Consider the following 20,507-nt stretch of genomic DNA (forward strand, 5'->3'; position numbering starts at 1 on the left):
GAACAGGAGAACAGCAGAAGTGACTTGATAGAAAGCTCATAAAAGCAAGGTAGCTTTCTCCTAACCTGTGAGCTTTATGAACTCTGTCAAAAGATCCCCTGAAAAACACAAGTAACTCTACAGGAACATATAACCTGACAAAACTGTATATGCAGCCACAATATATATAAACATGTTTTTTTTTCTTTCAACAGCAGACAACAATTTGAATCAACCAAGCTCGCCCTCTTTCTTCTAATTCTGAAACCCAGTCTCACGTGGGATGACATTTATAGTGAGCCCACTTAAGAAGTCAAACCACTACCATGCAAGAAGGTAAGTGAGGCAAATGCGGAAGGAGCTCGCAAGTAAGTGATGAGGCCGTTAGTACACCAACGGTAACCATTCAAGAAGTGCAAAACATTCCCTGAAAATAAAAAATATATTTGGTATATTCACACAGAAATGTTGACGATGAGTTAAATATAGGGTGTTCTAGAAATAGACTAAAATGTCTAATTATAGAAGCAGACAGTGACATTCAATCCATCTAAAAACAACTCTTTCCCACAGTTTCCAATCTATGTATTTAGTATTCCCATTCCTAGGAAATTTAACTGTAATATTTTTTCCCCCAAAATAGAAAGAAATCATTTTATAGGCAAATTTAAGAATTGGAGGTTCTTTCCAGGTTAACAAAACAGCTATAATTTCCACATTCAAACTTGAACCTAGTACAAAGTCACACATGAGGGAAGATGACTGATCTCTTTAAGGACAAATAAATGAGCTGAGCTCTAGCCATCCCGTTCATCACTAAAGATAGCTGGTAGGTAGTTAAGGCCTAAAGCATATCAAGGTAAGAATGCATAAACTTTAGTCCCTATCTAATGGGATCCTTTTAGCACAAAGGCTGACACAGTGGGAAGCTTTGCCGCAGGACAGGCCCATACTGAAGAATAAATCGTTTTTACCTCTACAGGATTAGCCCTGTCAGGTCAGGAGAGTGAGAATGTCTAGAGCCTTTCACATGGCTGCTGCGGACTTTTGATAAGCAAAAGACTTCAAATTTCAGTACATCCAGTCTCTGTCAACTACTTTATCTGTGAAGGAACATTTAAGTAAGATTTAAGAAAGCAAATAACCTCTAAAGCACATCAGTGGCATTAAAAGTATAAGCACAGTAAATCACTGGCATAAGGTAGCAAAGTTTCAGTGCTTACAGAGCGAACTGTAACCAAGTCTGGAAACGTGAACTCCACCTCCTGCCACTCCTGTGCTGAATCACTCCACCGGGGGAAAGTCCTTGCTGCTCCTCACACACCCATCAAAACTCCAACGAGTTACCAAAACTGTCAGTGAAAACAACAAAATCTGCCAGCGAAAGCTGAGAAACTTTTGCTAACAACGCTGGTAAGAAGTGAAAGCTGTTTTGGAGATCAAAGCTTCTCCTCTGATACAGAGGGAAATCCTGCATTTTTCTTACAAAGTCTTTTCTATCAGCTCCCTGAACACAGTCCTACTGTAGTCCCCCCTCCCTTGAATACAGCTGTGCTGAAAAGAGAGAAAAGGGTACACTTACACACCTTATGTATCTACTTTTTTTTTTTCCTTCCCTAAGTGTCCAAAGAATAACGCATACCACTGAAGTATGAGTTTGCAGCAATACTGAAACATCAGGCTATACCAGGCCAACAACATTCTTCAAATCTGGCAGTTTATTTTTTTTTTTTTTTTTTTTTTTCTCATTTGAGTGCCAAGATCACGGACTTGGCAATTCTAATATTCAACAGATGAAAAAACAGAGCACATTAAAAAACAGGCACTTCTGTAAAGCATGGGTCTGGAAATAATGTTCAAGCTAAATGGCATCTAATGATTCCACTCCCATGGCTCATCTCTCAACAACCACAAATTCAATCCAAACTGAAAGATCCCTGCCTTAGGGTGGGGGGAAAAAAGGAAAGTTTTGGGGTTTTTTTGGAGTCAAACACAGGCTTCAGCTACAAAAAAATCAACAAAAACTAACACCATTTCTCTGTCCCTTCTAATCCACCTCTCTGCCTTCTAGAAGATCTGTCCAAGCTGTCATCTGTAAGGCTTACAGGACTTTCAAGTCACTTTTTCCTAGCTCCACCACTGCACCCCAGACGCTTCTGCAGCCCTGGCGTAGTCCTTGCGCAGCAGCAAGAGAGCCTGAATATGGCAGCTTTGCCTTCAAAGAGGAACTGCTCCTCCGCGAAGCCCTGCTGGAGAGAAAACAGCAGCAGCTACTTACCCTTTAGCACACAAAAAGCGTTCTCCCCAAGATAAGCAGCTGCAGCTTGAGAGCCGACTTAGGATAACTCAAGTTTTTAAGGCTGGATGGCTCGACAGGGTCTAGTACAGCAGAAGGAAGGGGAGGACAGAGCTAAGGAAAGGGAGGCTCGTGCTCTGCCAGTTGCAAGCACGGCAGACAGCTGTTGCCTCAGCCCTAAGATCTGAAAATAAAACTCATGATGAAAAAAAAAAAAAGGAAGATGCAAATACCTTAAAGATTTTTTCAGTTAAAACCTTCTATCATTAACTCAAAACAATTTTTTTTCCAAGTGGTTCCTCTGAAGTTTTATCATTTCCTCTGTGGATTTTCAACATGAAACAATGCACCACAGAAATCTCCCAAGCCCTTGCAAAAAACTGTTGCTTTTAGAAAGAAAAAAAGGCAAAACATAAAATCAAAAGATGGTAAAAACACACCGTACCGTAAGATGCCTAAGAAAGATATGCGTGAACACTGGAAAGGCTGAAGACAAGAGACAGCCTCACCCAAAACATGACCATTTACTTAATGGGTGCCTCCCTCTCTCCCTCCCCTGCAACCGATCACAGTATTAAGCAAGACTCCATTATACTTCTCAGATATAGGCTCCATACAGCAAATGAAACTGTGAAGTATTCCCCTGTGTGCAACAGTTTGAGCTCCTCGTCATTTCATTTTCAGTAAGAAGACAGTCAACTTTATTTCTCAACTGAAAGACCAAAATATAGGGTCCAGAGTTGTATGCTCAGACAAAACTTCTGAAGATACTAGCCTGCCTTTCTGTTCAACCTTAAGCAAGGTGGAAACACTCATTCTTTTTCAAAGTATTGTGCTAGAGTTCAGAAGTACATAATTAGGAGAATCAAGGTGGCTTTCATCCACTGAAAGTTTTAAAAGCAATTTGACACACCACAATTACCTCCAGGATTTTCTTCTCCCATTACAACTACCACTAAGCCCATTTTATAATTGGTCTGTCCCTCTGCCATGTACACCACCCCCATTACTATAATTTCTTAATCATTTTCAGGAAAAGGTGAGTACTGGTCCATTTCTTCCTGCACAAAACAAGTGAACTCCTATTTTAAAACGACCCCACGGTGGCTGCTGCCAAGTTTGTTTCGGCACAAACATAACCACAATTTAAGGTCATGGGCGTAGAGAGCGATCCATCTTTGAAACGACAAACCTGCCATTTTATAGTCACTCGGGACCACACCAGGCGAATGGCAGCAGCGGAGCAAAGGTGCTCAAAGCCACGACACTTATTATTAACACTTTGTCCAAATCGATTTGGACCATGCTCTGCCACATCCTAACCGGATCTAGGTAAATGCAGCTTCGGAATAAATAAAATTCATTTATTGTACAGTCAGCTGAGCGACAGCTGAAGGGGTCAGATCGGCTACCTACATGGCACCTCCACATGCTTCAAAAGTGACAAAATTCTAAAACCCACCAAAATTACAAATCAGCTGTACCACTTATGAAGAGTGCTGTTCAGAGCAGCACAGCTGCGACCGCAGCACCCTTTGCCCGGAGCAACATGCTCAGCCACAGGCAGCTCAGGGTGCTCCTGCCCCAAAACCTCACTTTTACTCGCGGCTCAATTTATTTTTTGTTTTTCCCAAGCTCGCTCTGGTGCTGCACTTTACTAGAAGTTCCCTTCCCCCCCGCCCCCCCATCCTCCCCAGACGGCTGAGGAGAGCAGCTCCAGACGCGGGCAGCACGTCGAGGCGGCAGAGGCCAGCAGCCCGGGGAAGCCGCGTTCCCCCCCATCCGCCCTTCCCTCCCCGGGGAGCACGTACCGCCTCGCCGCGGGGCCTGCGGCGCCGCCCCGGCCACCCCGTAGCTTCGTGCAGCTAAAATGGCTCCTATCGAGGGGGGGAAGTGGTGCCCGGGCCCCGGCCGGTGAGTCACCGCGGGGCCGGGCGGCTCGGCTCGACACGACACGCCCCGGGCGGCGGCCAGCGCTCCGCCGGGCCCGGCCCGCAGGTGGCGGCGGCCCGGCCCCGCTCCGCTCTCTGGGCTGCGATGACAGGGTGCGTGGGGGAGCGGGGCAGCGCGGCGGTCGGAGAGGGGCTGGCCGGCTTCGCGCCCCGCTCCGCCTCGCCTCGTGTGAGGAGCCTGACCAAGCGTGGTCTGCTCTCCCAGCTTACACCAGCGGTGCGCTCATGGCGGCGGCTCCCCTCTCCATTGCCCCGGCCGCTCAGGCGGCCCACAGCTGAGCTCTCGCACCTTGCAGCCCTTGCGTAACATCCCACCCTACTCCATGAGTAATAAACAAACACGTTTCTGCGGAACATTTGGTATTTTCTACCAACGCCATCTTGCTCACGCTAAACTGGTTAACCCCAGAAAAAAGCGAAACTCAAGAGGGCCCAAATCGCTCTGGGAAATGCAGTCTGTGTACAGCCTTCAGTGAAGCACTGACACACATCTACCTCCAAAGCCAGGGTTTTCAACCACTAAATTTCCAATATGCTCCTTATCTTCTTCAAATGAACTTTTGTGCCTAAAAAACACCATGCTGAAAAGCTGCCCAGCGCACAGAGGAAGGCAACGAAAGTGCTTTGGGTGGGCTCTGCGAAGGCACCAAAAGGCCTGACAGAAATACAGTCTTAAAAACATGTCGTGGAGGGTGAGGACAAAATTATTTCCACCTTATTTTAGTGGGAAGGGTAAGCACACGCTCTGTTTGCAGGCTGGCATGTGCATTGGTTTTCCACTAGTTTCCAGAAGGCCGGAGCCCCGGGGCAGCACGCTGGCCCTAAGGGAAGGCCTGGCACGAAGACCCGAGCCCGTGCAGGCGACAAGAGGGTGTAACGCAAGGCAAGGAGTTGGGAGGCAGGGGAGGAAAGAAAGCAGCTGATGATGACCTTGCAATGAGTAGGGAAGACGTTGAGGAAAAACCTGAAGCTACTTCTAGCAAACACATTTAAATAATTCCAAATATGATTAAATGCAGCTGTCATTAACACCCCCCCCCCCCAGTAATAATTAAACAGTAGTCCCACAAATGGTTCACTGAGCAAAACTCATTGTTTTACGGACATTAAGATCTCCAACTACTGGTTATGTTTAATAACCAAGAAGAAAATTTTCGGTTTATTTCCAAGTAGTTCAGTCCCTCTGGTACCTGCACGGCACTCAAAGGCAAAATTGGCTCCCAGTTTATTGTTTAAAGACCAGTTATCCACGTATGATTTTATTAGATGTATTTTATCATGTTATTTTGCAGCCTGCTTTAGCAGAAGTTCTGAAACAAGAAGCAGCAGCACATTTTTTATGACTTACTGAGTAAAGGTATCAATTAAGTCACTATTAAAGTAGCTTTGCTACAGCTCTTTATCAAAATATGTCTTCATTTGTATTTCTCGGTTGAAAAAAGATCACGTGGAGGAAACACCGTGATGTTATTTTAGTCACTATGTATTTTCCACCTCTCGCAACAGATGTATTTTCCCTCTCTCCAACAACTTAATTCTAATCCAATCTTACACCTAAAAGTATTTGTTTCTTGTGCTGCAAAACCTTTTGGAAATGATGGGGCTTTGAGGTAAGAAATCTGACCCAGGTGCACAGCGGTTACAAGGAAACTGTAACATTGGCACAGGGAGAGTGCCATTTTAATTATTAAATCAAGTCTAATAGTTATGTTTTACAGGGGGAAAAAACCAACACAGTCTTATCCAGGCAATCAACTGAATTGAAAAATCATTTCATAGTGATGTATGAGCACAAACTATGCAAACATTTTGCTGTTTCTAAGCTAAATCTGGAAGCAGTATTTTTAAAAAACATATGTAAAATGTAAACATATTTAGTGAGAGAGAATGCAGGTGGACGTTCATCCTTGGAACTGTAGGTTCCTTGCTAAGTATAATTTCAGCTTAGAGAAGAAATGACCTTGCCCATTACTAGGATGAGTATCTCTATGAAACTTAGATCATCGTTTGCCCAAAAGACATAGCTAGACACTGACCAACAGCACGGCTCAAGCCAATTTAAACAGCTTCAGCCCTCCGCTCCATCCTGGCTACATATTCCTCGCACCAAGCTACTCCCCCCGCTGTTTCCCAGCGCAAATATTTGTGCAGCCACATAGCGCAGCAGAGGATGGAACCCACCAGTGGTAAAGTTAAGGCTGCACAAATAAATAAATAATGCATAATACAATTTTCACATTGCCGTTTGCCCCAGCTCCCAGAGAAATGCATGACAAATTACACTCCGAGGAGAGCAGCACGGCTGTGCAGGCCACACATCAGCTGGGGTGGCAGAGACCTGGATAATGGCTCCCACTTCTGCTGGCCTCACGCGTGACCCCGAGGAAGCCACTTCTGTTTTCCGGCCCTGGTTTGGTAATCGCTGTCCCTCCTTCTCAACTGGTTTTGAAAGCTACAGGTCTACAAGAGGGGGATGGGATGGGATGGGATGGGATGGGATGGGATGGGATGGGATGGGATGGGATGGGATGGGATGGGATGGGATGGGACGGGACGGGATGGGGTGCTTCCCCAGGAGAGGACCATGGCAGCCTGCCTGCACAAGGGAAGACATGAAGCTCTGAAGCCACATGAGGACAGACCAGAGAGATGCTTTCTGGAGGTATGCTGCCCCACCTGAAAGACAGATACATTTTAGCCTCGGAAAAACAGGCCAAAAGGGAGGTTTGTGACTGTGTTCAGCTTTTGGTTTTGGATGGGGGTTGGGGAGGAGAAAATACTATTTTCACAAAGGCAGCAGAAACTTTAGATTTAAAAGCTCCTTGTTTTTTTATTTTCCTGCTAAATTATGCACAAGGTCCCCAAATGAGAAACCTAACAAGCCCTCATTTCCATGGGACCCTGTGGTGCCGTTCCTAAAGCAGCTTGAGATGCTGTAACTCCCCACTACTGCAAGAGGACATCCTACCAACCTGCTCTCAGCTCACGCTCATCCCATCAGCTCACATAGGCTTGGGGCCTCATCAAACTCTGGCTCAAGACTGGATAAAAATCTGATTTAAGGAACTTCCATTTCGTATTTGTTTCTGTAGGATCCCAGTATCTCAAGCTTTGCAACATATTTAATCTCAGGCATCCCTGTAGGAAGGAAATCCTAATAATCCCATTCACAAGCATGGCAGGGAGGAACACCCAAGCAATGGACATGCCCAAGATCACACCATATGTGCATAAAAGGACAACATTTCAACTAGCTTTCACCCAAGTCCTGTGTTAGCACCCAAACTCCTGCACCTTCCTTTCTCTTCATATACAACACCAAGAAACAGTAGTAGCACTGCTACAACATTTTAATACAATATGCATCTATCATGATGTTACTGTCCCAGTACTTTGGCTTTGTGGACTGGCACCTCCTGTGGCGGTAGGTGCCATATGAAACATCGACTGAAACTACTGTGGGTTTCTAACACTGCCAGATGCACAATGACCTAAATATTTACGCATGGAGAAACTGCATCAAGGATTATAAGGTAACTTACTCCTATCCCCAAAGGAAGTCTCTGCTACAGGACATTAGGTATAGAAAAGTTCTAATTTCTGTGTTGTTTAATAACTTAATCACAAATTCAGACCATATGCTTCCAATATTTTTAAGACAGTTGTTTCCTGTCTAGAAACCTCTTGCATTTTCAGAGATTTTGGTAAAAAAAGCATCTCAACAGAGAAATGTAGAACCCAGGGTTTCGCATACCTGGAGTGCAGCCCATGCAGCTATCAGTTCTTAATTTGCCATTTAAAGGTATGGTTCAGTGATGTTTTGGTGCATGTTGACTATAGGGTGAAAGTAGAGCACAAAGAATTTGAGAGCAAACAGTCTACTTTTTCACTGTGCTGGTCTTTTGAACTTTAGTTGAATTGTAAGAAAGAAAAGGTGGTAGCAAACAAAGCGTATATGAACAGGCCACTGTTCTTTTCAAAAGCTGGGAGGGAAGGTATTCCAGCCATCCTGTGTTTAACTGGAATCCTTCAGATAGTAAATGTCATCTTCTTTCAAAATACATGACAGAGTCTTTTGCAAGTCTGTGGTCAGGAAACTCCCGAGCCTCCAGAAATTATGCCTTGCTAGCAGAAGGGGCGAGAGAGGTGTTTGAAATGAAATGGATTCACAACTGAGCACCAGGCAGCTTCAACCTCATCCATTTTGTGCTTCCAAGTTTGCCTCCAGTGTTTCCTAGTGAAGGCAGATTTGGCAAGGCAGCTGCCTTTGCCAGCAGCACAGTAACATCCCACACAGCTACAAAACCATGACCTTGTACAGCCTTGCACAAACTCTTCTTGGATCACCTTTAAGGTATTCCTAGGTCACATGAGAGATGACAAGCCTCTAGGAAAATCTACTTATATAGTCACTTTTCCTTGCTCTTTTAAGTTCCTTCCTTCCTCCTTTTGTTATGGGTTTGCCTCTGCTGAGAAGTACGCTTCTCAGTATTTCTGAGAACGGTTTAAAATGTGGTTATATCCTCCTTTCTACTGACAAGCAGGCTTCAGAGGGAAAGAATTGCAAAAATCCAGGTAGTAAATACAGCTCCGACACAGGATAATCTCTGACCCACGCTCAGCCAGAAGCTGCAGGCTCCAGCTTCTCTCTGACACTCCTCTGCCAACCCCGACTGCACTCTTCTCTCCCCATCCTCTCCTTGCACTGGTTCTGATCCATGGGGTACCTGTTAAACCTTCCACTGATCCCATTAAACACTGTAATGTGGCAGAAAGCTGACCGGGATGAGTGGGTGGGGAGCGCTGGCAGCCCTTGAATCAGCTCAGAAAGACCGTGGTGAGCACAGCCAGCAAAGGACATAGGACGTCCCTCTGCAACTGGTAACGAACTGGGCCAGCACTGAAGTAAATTTTCACCCTAAGATGCACATGATTGCACAATAGCTGACAAAAAAACCAAAAACCTGGAGGCATGTTACCTGGTGATGCTGTGGGCAGAGAGAACGGCCAAAGATGCCGCTTAACCCACGGCTCTCAGACCTGAGCTAGCTCTGTTCCACCCTCCCTCCACACGCTACTTCCCGTTTGTTTTGGAAAGTGCGCTGAAAGTCATTTAACATCCTATAAACACACCTCCCAGTAGGTGTGACAGAAGTCACATTTGTAAACCCACAGCTCTGAGACAGTCACATAAAGAAATCAAAATAAGGACAGGACAAATTTATACCCCATATTACTTCTCTCCATAAGCTTTAGACCCCTCAAAAATCATGAAACAGAAAGAATTAAACCACGACCCACAAATATTTGTAAAATACACACATCATTACCTGGTTCTCAGGTGACAGACAGGATAAATCATTGTGCCTCAACTAACGTTATCACTAACCACATTCGGACAGACAGTTAAGGCTCCTGCATCCTGAAACCCAACTCACTTGTAATTTGCTGCTTCCCAGTTCTACATTCAGAGTCACTAAACTGATCCAAAAAGGCCAACATCCCTTACATCTTTAAATACCACCTCTAGAACCTGTTCCAGCTGGGCTCTACAAAAAATAAAGCAACTAATGAGAAGACGCACGGGCACAGAAATATGTTTTATACCAACAAATGAGTAACTCTATCTGGATTTTTTTTTTCATGTAGAAGAGCTTACTGCTTGAAAAGACAGAAACAGTTTCTGAAACAAGGCAGAAGATAGCGTAGTTTAATTAATGCCCAAGTACACCTATGCACTGCAAAGGTAAGGCTATTTTATGTACAGAATGCATCACTACATCATAATTGCAACAAACAAAGCCAAAATGACCTCATTTTTGTACGGTAATAATTACTGGATATCCCAAGAGAACCAGCAAGGGCATGTTTTTATCCCAAATTCGTACCAGCAATACGATGTTTTTATCCCAAATTCTCACACAGCGTGTGTACCAGCCCTGAAAATTCTTTAAAAATATACTTTCATATCGTACAAGGCTTTACAATCCTGACTGCAGTAACATTATGCTAGATCCTTAGCTTTCCAAAGGAAATGATCACCGGGGTGTACAGCTGGTTTTAGAGACAGATATTAGGTGACCTCTCTATTTCTATGGATTTGCACTCAAAACAAAGTTTTTAAGCAAATATGGGTTTCCTGCTATTGTGCAAGAAAGACACAAAGGTGAGGGGATATTAGACATGAAGTGAAATTGATAAATACTGCTAAAATTCAAGAACATATGTATGAGACAAAAGGTTAGGTATTCCAAGAATAAGAAACAATTACTCCAGAAAGAAAGTCAGTGTTGCTTCTTGAAATAGATCAGCACTGGACATCTTCCCACAAGGTAAGCTTCAGATCCCCCACTATTATACTCTGTCAGAGTTGTGTTGCTTCAACAGGATGGTTATATTTGCTCTGGCGTCCTTGCAAGGATAATTTTTAAGGATACAGGCTCAATCTGAAACTATTAGAGATGTCACTACACCAGTAGTGGTAAAATTAGCCTTTGCTATTTTCCTTTCTTACATATACAAAAAAAAAATAAAATCCAGAATTATTTGTAAACATGTTGTTCTGTGGTTTTTGTTTTGATGTCAGAATGTTGTAATCCCCGACATAAGACAGAAAAAAAAAAATCCCGCAAATGAATGAATAGAAATATATACCAAGTGAAACTATGTTGCAAATACACACAGAAGGAACATAAAAGCAATGACTGGGTGGGGTTTTTTATAGTCAAATAGTGGTTTCTTATCTGGGACACTCTGTAGTTGGCTGAGGAATCCTCATTAAAAAGCTCTAACTATATTTTTCCTCTTCTCATTCTGTGAGTCACTCATTACATTTTTGGATGTTGCAACACATTTACCAATAATAAACACATACTGGGAAGAAGTAAAAAAAAAACCCAACCCAGTGTTCACACTGGATTTTTTAATGTCTATATTTATCAGTATAAAAATCCAATCAAGAATGAAGCTGAGATTCGTGAAAGTTTCTGTCCAAGGAATGCTATTAATCACAGAGTATTTGGTACAGCCAGAGACAAGCGTACAGATATGCACAGAAGTTACAGCACGGCAATGTATTACTATTATTGTTTGGCCTTTATACAGAGCAAGAGGATAGGAGGAGGGATCATAGTGTTCCCCATCAAACCCTCCCCTGAGGGAGAACAGCCAGGCACCACCCTCAGCTAGACAGTTCTGGACCCAAAGCTGTACTTCTGCAGCTGCTTTTATTGTTATCATTATTATTATTAATTTTCTTTTAAAGGTTGCAGAGACTGCACAGTCCCAGTAAGTCAGCTGTGCTACAGGAAATTATTGTTGATATCTTGAAGAAGTACCAGGGAATTATTTATTCACATTTGTGTTTTAGATAATAACAAAGAGCATCTAGTGTATGCACACATTGGGGTGGTTCCTGCAAGGTTTTCCACTACTCCTGTCAGACAAAAAAACCTGTTTGCTTCTATTCCAATTTTTGTTGCCCTTTGAATCCCACCACCCTCGGCACGGGCCTACTGGCTACCTTGCACAGTCGTGCCGACTCCCTGTACGGACGCAGGCCAAATTTATGGAATTAAAGGAAATCCAGATAAACATCATTTTTAGAAAAATGTTCAGCTAGAGTTCCACAAATATTTTAGATGTTTATGAGAATGCAACAGGGTATTTCTGCACTGCTCAGGATGTGAACACAAAGGAAAGGAAAGTGCATGTATTACTGCTCTTCCAGCTGCCCTAATTAATGGAAAGAGATAAAAGTACTAACTTGGAGAGGCAGGAGAAAAAACAATAAGTTGTGCAAAAAGTAAGCTCATATGAATTAATCCATTTTCCATTGCAACTCATTCAGATAGAGAACTGGCTATTAAAGAACAGTTGGCTAGAAACACGACCCGATTACTTGCTTGTTCAGCAAATACTACTTTTAGTGGCAGGCTTACCTATCCAAATACATGCTACATTAACCAATTGGTGAACACATAAATCATGGAGAAGAGAAATAAAATGTAAAGACTGCAGGACACAAGAAGGAGGGGTGTCGGGGAGCTTGGCGCTGCAGGGAAGGTGAAATGGCTGCTGGAAGACCAACATTTTGATCTCGGCTACACTTCAAGTTGCACAAACAGCAGCCTTGCATCTCTATGCTGATCTCCAGCCAGGTACCAGCAAATCCTCTAAGACTACAATCCTGTGATCGATCACTCCAAGAAACCAGTCACCTCTACTATTTTAACTTGCACATAAAAAGGAGGTAGGGCAGTTGGACATATCCTAGAACATACCACTGCACACACGCATGGAGACTTGGTTCCAGAGAGAATTGCTGCTACTACGATGATGTGTTTTCCAAAAGCTTCCCAGGAATCATCTTTTTTTACTTTGTGGTTTAGGGAGCCCTGAAAACAGAATCAGTGACCAGAGGCTAAGAGAATGAGAGGACATTACGGCAGGCACGGTTTCACAGATGTGATTTTTCTCCTGCTTTCCACTAACAGAGGTCATTCATTTAATGGAGGGAGCTCAATGTTCTCCTCAAGTAACCTGTCATAAAGACTTCGTATTCTCAATGCTCCATTCAAAGTACTATATATATATTTATGTTTGTTATTTTAGTTTAATAGTGTCAATTTAGCATTTTGGTATATATGTTTAACCTTTTAACCCATTTTGTCCAGCATTTTCTGAGGGTCCAACAGCTTTAAAGGTATCTGTGCTCTGGAAAACACGAACTAGCCAGAGTGGAATGATTTCAACTCCCTCTACCCTCAAGGGACAAAGACCTAAATTTGAGGGTAGAATGCTCATACTCTAGGACGGAAGCCTAAATTCAGAATGTTTCACCCAGTGCTTCTCTGTAACCAGTTTTATTTATTGAACTTTTAATGCTCACCCTTTTTAGCAAGGCACATTAGAAATGTTTTCCAGCTTTGCATATCACACAAAAATATGCTCCCTGTGACTGTGGTCACAGAAATCTTCCTTTATTTCAACCACTACTAAAGAGTTACATCAAACTAATGTAATTTTAGTATTCAGAATAAGAGTAATTAAAACAGCTTTTCTTAAAAAAGTGGTCAATGATCTCAGTCAAGGAGAAAGCATAAAGAAAATTACTTTTTTCATTCACGCTTAGAAATCTAAGCTGTACCTACAGATGATTGTTCTTAGAAGTTATTTGGCAGCAGTGTTCAGATTTGAGTCCATTTTCATCACATTTAGTAAAAGTTAACATTTTGTTCTTAAAAAGGACCCCAAAAAATCCTTCAGTAAACAAGTGTCCACACATTAAGCTGGGTGAGAGGAATTTAAATTTCTCACTATGGGTAATGAATTTAACCTAACATTCTTCTGTATGCGCTGATCTAGCTCCCAGTCATTCTATAACAGTTTAAATTATCTCAATTTTATCAGGACTACAGAGTTTCTTCTGCATCTCATTTCCCTGGCTCACAGCCTGGCAGAAGGAGAAAACTACTTTAGGTCTACCTCCTTCTACTTCCTTCCCTTTCTAATTTGTTTTACCTCATTTTCTTTCATCCCCAGCTCTGTTCCCTATTCCTCAGGCATATGAATGAACATTCAAGATACATTTTGGAATAAAGATGGAAGAATTTTATTGTGGTGCTCCACAGAGCAAAAGCTTAGAGACGTCTGGTTTTAAGCCACCCAACCTGTGACCCCGTGCCAGCCAGAATCCAGGTATGGTAGTCATCTCCTCGCCTGCGTACCTGGAACTGATAAGCAGGTTTGCTTTCCTGCAGATAAAACAAGTAATCTCAAGAAAGGATTTTCTCCAGAATGCTGAAAAAACAACTTTAGGACTTTTATTTCTACTTGTCTTCGGTTTACTAAAAAATTGAAGAACACGATTTAGAAACCTGACTAGAGAAGTAAGAGGCAGCACACGTACAAAAAAGCACCAGTGATGGTGTTCACAAAGCCGCCTTCTCACATCAGTCCTCCAATTTCTTTAACACAGTATCTAAAGTCAGTGGTTTTCCTAATACTTCCCATTCAGAATAGCCTTCTCTGCTAAAATGCAGCCATTCTACAAATGTGAATGTGGTGCTGTACAAAAGAACCAGAATTATGCATTTTCGCCCTTAAACCACACCTGCACCAATACTTGTGCCTATTGAAACACCTGTAATAAGACTACTGCTCAGTCTGATAATAATACATACAGAATGGAAACCTAAATGTGAACATGTACATAACTGATCCTTCTCCACCTCAAAAAAAACCCCAACAAAAAAGGATTTTTATATGGTTGTCCACCACTTAAACCAAAAGCTTCAATGAACTATTCAGTCTCTAACTATATTTGATGTCAAGAGATGTAGTGACATTAATCTGAGACGAGAAAAGGGAGGATTAGAGAATTCAGAAAAGTAAACAATATTCTTGACAGGTATTGAAGCAAAGATCTAAGACCTGGAACCTAGTCTGAGTCTTAATGTGAAGAAGTACACAGTATTTAACACTAATTCTCCACAACAAAGGCAACTCCTTGTATAACTACCTTTTTTCTTCAGGAAAACATGGAACGAGACATTTTCTTTCACAAATATGTACAGATTTGGGAAAAGACAAAAACCCCCACACCTAGCTAGTAAAGACAATGAGGGCATGGGCTTGTACAGTAACAGCCTTGTGCATGACTTGACCTTGCAGCTGCTCATCAAAAACAGAGACTATGAACCCCCATTTCTGATCCAGCTTCTATTTCAGAGGGGCAAAATACAACACCTGCACAAAAGTTAATGTATTGGGTTTCTTAAAGAAAAAATACAGAGACTTCTTAAGCAAACGACATCCTGAAAACATGCTGTGACCATTCAGCTGACTGCTGTTTTAGACTGCCCCAGAAACTACGTCCAGAGGCAAAGCCAGTAGCTAGGTCAGACTTTAGGTGGTACATTTGCAATAATTTGCCTTGAATAAGGTACATAATGATGCAATCACTCCCTGCCCTCCTGAAAGAGTACAAAAATGATAAAAGTATACCAGCAAATTTGATCACAAGGAAATGAAAAATATGTAACATCAATAGATGTGTCCTGGAAAATTTTCACTAATGGTCATTTGCCAAGAATATAAAAGTATATTTCTGGCTCTCACCAGAATATATATTTATGGTCGGAAGCTAGTTCATTCATTCATTAAAATACTACACCTGTAATGGTTGAAAGGTTTTACAATGCTGTAACATTAACATTTGAAAAATTAATTTGAAAAAGTCTTAGTAAAATTTTTACAAATGCTAAAGGCTAAATCTGTTAACCTGTAAAATTTGTTCAACTAGGAAAATCTAAAAAAAAAAAACCCTAAAGGTTTGTTTTGGATGGCTTGAGGTGAAGGTTTCACTTCAAAAGGCCTCCAGTGAAAGACAGCTGCATAGAGCAGACAGACACCCAAATAGTAGAGAAAAAAGCTCAGCACTACTTCAGTGTAGGGAGGCAGGTGCTGGGGCAGCTATTCTCCGCACATAATTACACGTGGGTATAATTCCCCTCTCCCAAAAGGAAACATAAAAGTAAAATGCTGGCACGAACTTGCCCGCACAAGGCTGGAGAAGGGTTTGCAGCTCAATCGACTGTGGGCACATCTCATTGCCACTATCTCCACTAACGCACCACTAATTTCCTCAACCCATTCCCCAGCAGCTTCTCCGTATGGTTACCAGCACCCGGGTCAGCTTTGCTACCGAAGCTCCCCAGTACATTTCAACTGAAATAAATCTACTGTTTAAACTACGTGAGTTAAGCAAAATAATTTTGGCAGAAACAGAGGGTTCCCATGTTCAGCATAGGCATGGAGATCCAGCCCACCCAGTACTTCTGACATGTGCTTGGCCCTGTTCCTCCTCGGGGTGCCCGTGCAAACCGCCACTTCCAGTAATAGCATGCAAAAGAGGGTGCCTCTGCCTGCACAGCTGTCCCTCAGGCCCAGCATTTGACTTAGAAGATGCCTGTCTGTAGTTGGGATCCACACCAATTAAAGGTCAGCCATTTCATTAGACAGCGCTGTCTGGCCCACAGGTATTTCTCTCCTGTGCACTTGCGAGGGGGGACATGCGGGGAGAGCAAGGAAAAGTGCTGTGCAAGAGCTGTCTGGAGGCCAATTTGCATCAAAGTTATTTTTCTGAGGTAGCGTATCTGTTTGGAGACATTACTGCTAGAAATATTCAAGCACTGGACTTCTTTCTGGAGCTTGGTACCAGCTTCACTTCTGTTATGTTCTGCACCCCAGGAAGCAGAAGGGGTGGGAGGAGGCCCAGGGTCCCGCCAGGAAGGTGCTGGAGCTGTCTGTCTCCCGCTGCCATTTCACTCAGTACAAATGGCTGCCTGAAGACAAGGAACGGTCTTCCTTAGGCTTAAGAGGAAACATATATTAATGCATGAATCAATTCAGTCATCTGTACTTAGTTACTGAGTTTGTACTTTTTTGATGTCTATATCAGTTGATCTCCCCCCAAATCCTGAAGTTTCTGAAACTGCATTGAACTGTGCTCTTTTCCTAGAAGTTTATTCTTCCTTAGGTAACACGTTATTATCATGACATGTTGGAAGAGTTAGTGTTCCTACAGCAGTATACAAACACTAAGTACTGTCACGGTCCTTTTTCTGACTAGCCTGGCTGTCCTTTTACCCACAATACCACTTCCTCTGTCATTTATCTTAAAAAACCCAGCAAATCCTATGCCACAGGGTAGCATAACCTCCTCACCTCTTCAGTAGTTTAAACTGGTGACAAAATGTGCTCAAAACAAACATATCTGCTGTAACTCTCTTGATCAATGTCAGACCATGATCAACAAGAGACCTTGCCATTTCTCATTGAGCTTCCCTTCTGAACAAAATTAATGAGCAGAAAACAGGCACCAGGATGCTGTTCAATCCCTCTTGCCTGAAAACGGTCTCTGAATGTCTGCAACAAGTTGCAGAATCCTACAACTTTCCCACCAGCAGTTCTACTTCTCAACCACTGGCTTGTGTCCCCCCCAAAAAACCCAAGCACACCCCAAAACCATCCGATACAGGCTTAACATGCGAGCTACTGGAAATGACACAGCAGCAGCATCTCTCCGAGCAGCAGCAGATGTTGAAACAGAAGCTGCAGCAGCAGATACCATGCGAGCGACCTTCTGCCAGGACTTGGAGCATGCTCAGTTTTCTACCTGAATACATGACACATAACCGAGTCACAGAACAAGGTCAAGCAAGCTGGAACACCTCATTGAATTTCATTGATTCCTGTATGACCAGGTATTTCAAACATTGTAACTGCTTAATGTCACTATTGTATTAATGGAGGAAAAAAGACCGGAATATCACGCTGCCTAAAGTACGCGGGTCAATCTGAAATAGTAGGTTTTAACAAGAAAAAAGGTATTTCTGTATACACACATAAGTAAAAGAAGGAAATTAATTCTGGAGAGCAGCAAAATTACATCTTCACTGGCCACAGATGTGCTGGATTAGGGACTACGTGGGAAGTTTGCACATACACAGCAGGTACAGAATAATACATTCAATAAAAACACCTAACTCCTCACTATCCTAATTATAGTTACATTTGGCACTGGTAAAGGGGAAAACCAAACCTGGCAGAGAACACAGTCCTACTACTATTTCTAGCCTTTGTTAATTTGGTTGTCTGGGTGCATAATTATCCTGCACACACAATTTGTGCTGCTATGTGTACAGTCAGTTATATAGCTCAGCTATTTAACAGCATTATGTTCAAATTTTATATCCCCCTTAGATGGGCACAAGTCACTTAACAATTCTGTAAATTTTAATTTCAGCCTAAAACACTGTTTCACTTCACAGCCAGCAAGGGAATAAAACTCACTAAATGTTATGAGCACAGTAAGACGTCACGAGGTGGCAAACTACAACCCATGATGGCACTGTCAAAACAGACATCATGTGGCAATGCTCATTATCATCTCCATATCAACCCGAGTTTTATCCAACTACTGGAACATGAAAATAGGATGCAAAATTTACTGTTGATTCTTTGATTTTGCCATTTTCTGAGGAGAAATTTATTAAATAACCTAACTAGAGCTCTTAAAAATTGAAAACATCCAATCTGATTTGTACTTTATTAGTGAGTTGGATCCTGCACCTCCTAGAAATCAATAGTGTATTATCATTAACTCCAGTGAACACAGCAATAGGTATGTGGGCCAAACCCTAGAAGGCTATACTGTCATTATTTTTCAAACATGCACATCTACATAAGGCAGCTGAGGAAAGTGTTTTTAGAAACCACGTTTGAGAGGAGTACTTTAGTGCTTTATTATTTCCAAGCGAGCAGAAATACTTAGATGCATGCTTTCGAGAAGTCTAGAGATACTGATTTACAAGAACTTAGGCTCCTCAAGTTTCAGTTCTTCTCAGCAGGAAAACTTCCAGTAATGTCATCTGGTACAGAAAATGCAATTTGTTACCTTAAAACATTCATAGGATGTTTTAAAGTGTGAATGAAAAAGCGCAAATCAAAACCACTGTGTGAAATATTGAACATCAGACCCTGGCATTCTTTTGCATACCATGTACCCCAGAGTAGGTGCAATAAAATAAATTTTCTACCGAAAGAAATACTTTAACACTTAAAGTATATTTATTCTAGTTCAGATTCCAGAGGAAAAAATGTGTCTGTTTGTTATATTAGAAAGAATGAACTACGGAATTATAAAACATCACCTCATAACTATTTAGGCTCAGGCGCAATTCCCAGGCCAAATTAAACCTTCAGCTTTATTGTGAAGCTGCCTGAAAAGGAGCTCTGCAGGTAATGATTCAACTTGATTCGGGCAGTCAGTCATGCATTTCAGGTTACAAAATCATTTCACTGCCATTAACTTCTGCTGGTTTAGTGACTGCCGGGGGTGCTACGCTGCCAAGCCATACATGTGCCCACATCCCCCGTCTCTGGTGCCTGCTTGCAGCAGGAGATCTGGTTGTAGGAGAGGCATGTCCAAAAGACAGAGAGGTGGTTAAGGGGAGAGCGGGCGTGCAGGTACCGCGAGCCCTTAGCAGTTGACTTCTGAACGGTGAGCGATGTCCTCGCCTACCTACTGGCAGGGAAAATTTCTGTATCCCTGAATATAGCTGTCAGTATCCTGAGCAAAGAAAGACGGTACACCAACCTGGGAATATGAGAGGACTCTGTACTGACAGAGAGCAGTAAGCGAGGAAGGTGAGTACTCGATATCCTGTCTCCAGCTGCCACCAGATGCTGATGCTCTGGAGGAAAGTACACAATAATTAATCATAATCCCAGAAGTCAAATTAGGCAGCTAGAAAAATGGTCCTCCTGACCCAAGAGAAACCAGCCTAGTTCTGAAGCATGACATTTTATTATAATCTTGTTCAAGGCAGCAAAACATCCTACAAGGAAAGCACAGCAAATAATCTTGTTTTCTCAATGCAGGGAAGAATGCAGGTGAACACAGCACAGTCCTTCCCTATTCTACATGCACCAGAAATGTCCCCCACTGAACCAAGCCAAAGCACATCTTTGACAGGGAAACCCCATCTCACTTTAAACACTTCCAGCAACAGCAAATCCACGACAATGCTTTATTGCCCTCATTGCTACTTCTTATTTCAAGGTACAACATACCTAACTTCACTTCCTGGACACTGGATGTCTCAGTAGGGTCAAGTAAATATCATGTATCTTCCTTACGCACATGTACGACATATACAGGCATCATTTCCCCTCTCAGTCTCTTCTGAGCTGAATAAACTCTGTACACTCTGCATTGTGAAGCTTGGTTTCCAAACCCTGGATCACTTTTGTCACTGTGCTCTTACTAGTATTTCACATCCTTCCTCACCTGTGAGCAGCAAAACCAGAGACGGAATTCCCATGATCTTACTAACGCCACGTACTTTCCTATTTCTGTGCAATATTTGTATTGCTATACAGCCAAAGACCACACTTCAGTCGCAGCATTACAGTGAAAACTCCTGTTGAGATGATTGTCCACACAAATTCTTAAGCTTTCTTTCAAATTACCAGTTTGAAGATAGTCCCCTATCCCGCTGGCGTAACTGCATTCCTGGTTCCTTTGTATGTGGCTGCATGAAAAATGCCTTCTGCTGGATGCTGACCATTTGAAAAAATGACTTGAAGTACACCATACTAGTAACTTGTTCCACACATGCACAAACCTGCATGTAATCTATTGGTAACGATCAGATATCATCACAAAAACTGTGAATATAATGATATTAAACAGCCTTACACCAAGATCCAGC

The 20,507-nt window shown here is 42.5% G+C and overlaps 1 protein-coding gene across 3 annotated transcripts in view; it reads right to left on the reverse strand.

Annotated features, from left to right (window-relative positions):
* ELF1 (E74 like ETS transcription factor 1) overlaps positions 1–20,507 on the reverse strand; it is an 88,086-nt gene that overhangs the window by 63,183 nt on the left and 4,396 nt on the right. The window contains exon 1 of one of the 3 annotated variants that reach the window (XM_075741752.1): positions 4,087–4,203. The exons of the other annotated variants lie outside the window; for them this stretch is intronic. The gene's annotated coding sequence lies outside the window, so the exon portion shown is untranslated. Of the gene's footprint in view, positions 1–4,086; positions 4,204–20,507 lie in introns of those variants that run through there. 3 annotated transcript variants of the gene reach the window in all.

The sequence above is a fragment of the Balearica regulorum genome, chromosome 1 (genome assembly GCF_011004875.1).
Source record: "Balearica regulorum gibbericeps isolate bBalReg1 chromosome 1, bBalReg1.pri, whole genome shotgun sequence".
NCBI classification, from domain to species: Eukaryota; Metazoa; Chordata; class Aves; order Gruiformes; family Gruidae; genus Balearica; species Balearica regulorum.